Here is a 5,000-nt window from a genome sequence, read left to right as displayed (position 1 = left end):
ACCTATGGGCTTGATAGTGCGACTAACGGGCTTGATAGTGCGACTTATGGGCTTGATAGTGCGACTTATGGGCTTGATAGTGCGACTTACGGGCTTGCTTTTCCATGTTTTTCGCATCGAGCTTCGGTTCGTTTCGAATAATTTTGTCCATGTTTTTCGTTTGCTACGAGAGGTTCGGTTCGTTTTCAGTTATCCCTGTGTTCATGGTTTTCGTGAGCTTCGATAGGTTTGGTCCGTGTTTTTGAGTACTCTTGTCCATGATTTTCGTGTGCTTCTTGAGGTTTGGTCCGATTTTCAGTACTCTTGTCCATGCTTTCACATGCTCTGATAGGTAGGTTCGTTCTCAGTTATCCCTGTGTTCATGGTTTTCGTGAGCTTCGATAGGTTTGGTCCGTGTTTTTGAGTACTCTTGTCCATGATTTTCGTGTGCTTCTTGAGGTTTGGTCCGATTTTCAGTACTCTTGTCCATGCTTTCACATGCTCTGATAGGTAGGTTCGTTCTCAGTTATCCCTGTGTTCATGGTTTTCGTGTGCTTCGATAGGTTTGGTCCGTGTTTTTGAGTACTCTTGTCCATGATTTTCGTTTGCTTCTAGAGGTTTGGTCCGATTTTCAGTACTCTTGTCCATGCTTTCACATGCTCTGTTAGGTAGGTTCGTTCTCAGTTATCCCTGTGTTCATGGTTTTCGTGTGCTTCGATAGGTTTGGTCCGTGTTTTTGAGTACTCTTGTCCATGATTTTCGTTTGCTTCTAGAGGTTTGGTCCGATTTTCAGTACTCTTGTCCATGCTTTCACATGCTCTGATAGGTAGGTTCGTTCTCAGTTATCCCTGTGTTCATGGTTTTCGTGTGCTTCGATAGGTTTGGTCCGTGTTTTTGAGTACTCTTGTCCATGATTTTCGTTTGCTTCTAGAGGTTTGGTCCGATTTTCAGTACTCTTGTCCATGACTTTCGTTTGCTTCGATTCGTTCACTCCATTACTCTTGTCTGTGGTTTTCGTTTGCTTCGATTCGTTCACTCTATTACTCTTGTCTGTGGTTTTCGTTTGCTTCGATTCGTTCACTCTTATTACTCTTGTCTTTGGTTTTCGTTTGCTTCGATTCGTTCACTCTATTACTCTTGTCTGTGGTTTTCGTTTGCTTCGATTCGTTCAGTCCATTACTCTTGTATGTGATTTTCGTTTGCTTCGATTTGTTCAGTCCATTACTCTTGTGTGTGGTTTTCGTTTGCTTCGAGTCGTTCAGTCCATTACCCTTGTCTATGATTTTCGTTTGCTTCGAGTCGTTCAGTCCAATACTTACCCTTGTCTATGATTTTCGCTCTAGCCCAGTCGCCCTGCGCTCTGGAAATCACATTCCAACTCTATCACCGATAGTGCTCACACCTTGGAAACCACATTTCACCCGGGGAACCTTAGGGTGGATTTTGAGCCTTTCGGGATTGCGAAACCATCATTTAACACTCTAAACTTAATTTCCGCAATCCCAGACGCACTTTCCATATGGTCTCCAAAAATGCGTGTGAGCTGACCTGGTCCCTTATAATAGGCAATGAACACGATTTTGGAAAAATATTTTTTTCAAAATTTTTTGACTCACCGGGTAAAATCGAATTTACTTGGGAAAAATGTTCTAGCAGGGGCCCTCCCATACAAATTTTTTTCTTCTCAAAAATGATTTTCGTTTCACTTTTCATACTCAGGGGAGTCTAAAATTGATGTTTTGAGTCACCATGAAAAAAAAATTTTTTTTGACCCGAGCTTGTGTCGCGACCCAAAAATCGACTCACTTGGGAAAAATGTTCTAGCAGGGGCCCTCCCATACAAAAATTTTTTCTTCTCAAAAATGATTTTCGTTTCACTTTTCATACTCAGGGGAGTCTAAAATTGATGTTTTGAGTCACCGAGAAAAAAAAATTTTTTTGACCCGAGCTTGTGTCGGCGACCCAAAAATCGACGCACTTGGGAAAAATGTTCTAGCAGGGGCCCTCCCATACAAAAATTTTTTCTTCTCAAAAATGATTTTCGTTTCACTTTTCATACTCAGGGGAGTCTAAAATTGATGTTTTGAGTCACCGAGAAAAAAAAATTTTTTTGACCCGAGCTTGTGTCGGCGACCCAAAAATCGACGCACTTGGGAAAAATGTTCTAGCAGGGGCCCTCCCATACAAAAATTTTTTCTTCTCAAAAATGATTTTCGTTTCACTTTTCATACTCAGGGGAGTCTAAAATTGATGTTTTGAGTCACCGAGAAAAAAAAAATTTTTTTGTCCCGAGCTTGTGTCGGCGACCCAAAATCGACGCACTTGGGAAAAATGTTCTAGCAGGGGCCCTCCCATACAAAAATTTTTTCTTCTCAAAAATGATTTTCGTTTCACTTTTCATACTCAGGGGAGTCTAAAATTGATGTTTTGAGTCACCGTGAAAAAAAAAATTTTTTGACCCGAGCTTGTGTCGGCGACCCAAAATCGACGCACTTGGGAAAAATGTTCTAGCAGGGGCCCTCCCATACAAAAATTTTTTCTTCTCAAAAATGATTTTCGTTTCACTTTTCATACTCAGGGGAGTCTAAAATTGATGTTTTGAGTCACCGAGAAAAAAAAATTTTTTTGACCCGAGCTTGTGTCGGCGACCCAAAATCGACGCACTTGGGAAATATGTTCTAGCAGGGGCCCTCCCATACAAAAATTTTTTCTTCTCAAAAATGATTTTCGTTTCACTTTTCATACTCAGGGGAGTCTAAAATTGATGTTTTGAGTCACCGAGAAAAAAAAATTTTTTTGACCCGAGCTTGTGTCGGCGACCCAAAATCGACGCACTTGGGAAATATGTTCTAGCAGGGGCCCTCCCATACAAAAATTTTTTCTTCTCAAAAATGATTTTCGTTTCACTTTTCATACTCAGGGGAGTCTAAAATTGATGTTTTGAGTCACCGAGAAAAAAAAATTTTTTTGACCCGAGCTTGTGTCGGCGACCCAAAAATCGACGCACTTGGGAAAAATGTTCTAGCAGGGGCCCTCCCATACAAAAATTTTTTCTTCTCAAAAATGATTTTCGTTTCACTTTTCATACTCAGGGGAGTCTAAAATTGATGTTTTGAGTCACCGAGAAAAAAAAATTTTTTTGACCCGAGCTTGTGTCGGCGACCCAAAAATCGACGCACTTGGGAAATATGTTCTAGCAGGGGCCCTCCCATACAAAAATTTTTTCTTCTCAAAAATGATTTTCGTTTCACTTTTCATACTCAGGGGAGTCTAAAATTGATGTTTTGAGTCACCGAGAAAAAAAAATTTTTTTGACCCGAGCTTGTGTCGGCGACCCAAAATCGACGCACTTGGGAAATATGTTCTAGCAGGGGCCCTCCCATACAAAAATTTTTTCTTCTCAAAAATGATTTTCGTTTCACTTTTCATACTCAGGGGAGTCTAAAATTGATGTTTTGAGTCACCGAGAAAAAAAAATTTTTTTGACCCGAGCTTGTGTCGGCGACCCAAAATCGACGCACTTGGGAAATATGTTCTAGCAGGGGCCCTCCCATACAAAAATTTTTTCTTCTCAAAAATGATTTTCGTTTCACTTTTCATACTCAGGGGAGTCTAAAATTGATGTTTTGAGTCACCGAGAAAAAAAAATTTTTTTGACCCGAGCTTGTGTCGGCGACCCAAAATCGACGCACTTGGGAAAAATGTTCTAGCAGGGGCCCTCCCATACAAAAATTTTTTCTTCTCAAAAATGATTTTCGTTTCACTTTTCATACTCAGGGGAGTCTAAAATTGATGTTTTGAGTCACCGAGAAAAAAAAATTTTTTTGACCCGAGCTTGTGTCGGCGACCCAAAATCGACGCACTTGGGAAAAATGTTCTAGCAGGGGCCCTCCCATACAAAAATTTTTTCTTCTCAAAAATGATTTTCGTTTCACTTTTCATACTCAGGGGAGTCTAAAATTGATGTTTTGAGTCACCGAGAAAAAAAAATTTTTTTGACCCGAGCTTGTGTCGGCGACCCAAAAATCGACGCACTTGGGAAATATGTTCTAGCAGGGGCCCTCCCATACAAAAATTTTTTCTTCTCAAAAATGATTTTCGTTTCACTTTTCATACTCAGGGGAGTCTAAAATTGATGTTTTGAGTCACCGAGAAAAAAAAATTTTTTTGACCCGAGCTTGTGTCGGCGACCCAAAAATCGACGCACTTGGGAAATATGTTCTAGCAGGGGCCCTCCCATACAAAAATTTTTTCTTCTCAAAAATGATTTTCGTTTCACTTTTCATACTCAGGGGAGTCTAAAATTGATGTTTTGAGTCACCGAGAAAAAAAAATTTTTTTGACCCGAGCTTGTGTCGGCGACCCAAAAATCGACGCACTTGGGAAAAATGTTCTAGCAGGGGCCCTCCCATACAAAAATTTTTTCTTCTCAAAAATGATTTTCGTTTCACTTTTCATACTCAGGGGAGTCTAAAATTGATGTTTTGAGTCACCGTGACAAAAAAATTTTTTTGACCCGAGCTTGTGTCGGCGACCCAAAATCGACGCACTTGGGAAAAATGTTCTAGCAGGGGCCCTCCCATACAAAATTTTTTTCTTCTCAAAAATGATTTTCGTTTCACTTTTCATACTCAGGGGAGTCTAAAATTGATGTTTTGAGTCACCGTGAAAAAAAAATTTTTTTGACCCGAGCTTGTGTCGGCGACCCAAAATCGACGCACTTGGGAAATATGTTCTAGCAGGGGCCCTCCCATACAAAAATTTTTTTTTGACTCACCGGGTAAAATGGTCGCACTTGGTAAAAATGTTCTAGCAGGGGCCCTCCCATACAAAAATTTTTTCTTCTCAAAAATGATTTTCGTTTCACTTTTCATACTCAGGGGAGTCTAATATTGAAGTTTTGAGTCACCGTGAAAAAATTTTTTTTTGACTCACTGGGTAAAATGGTCGCACTTGGGAAAAATGTTCTAGCAGGGGCCCTCCCATACAAAAAATTTTTATTTCTCAAATCGATCCGTGGT

Source organism: Anopheles moucheti (genome assembly GCF_943734755.1).
Source record: "Anopheles moucheti chromosome X unlocalized genomic scaffold, idAnoMoucSN_F20_07 X_unloc_20, whole genome shotgun sequence".
NCBI lineage: Eukaryota > Metazoa > Arthropoda > Insecta > Diptera > Culicidae > Anopheles > Anopheles moucheti.
The sequence above is the reverse complement of the archived record's forward strand: the minus strand, read 5'-3'. Positions refer to the sequence as shown.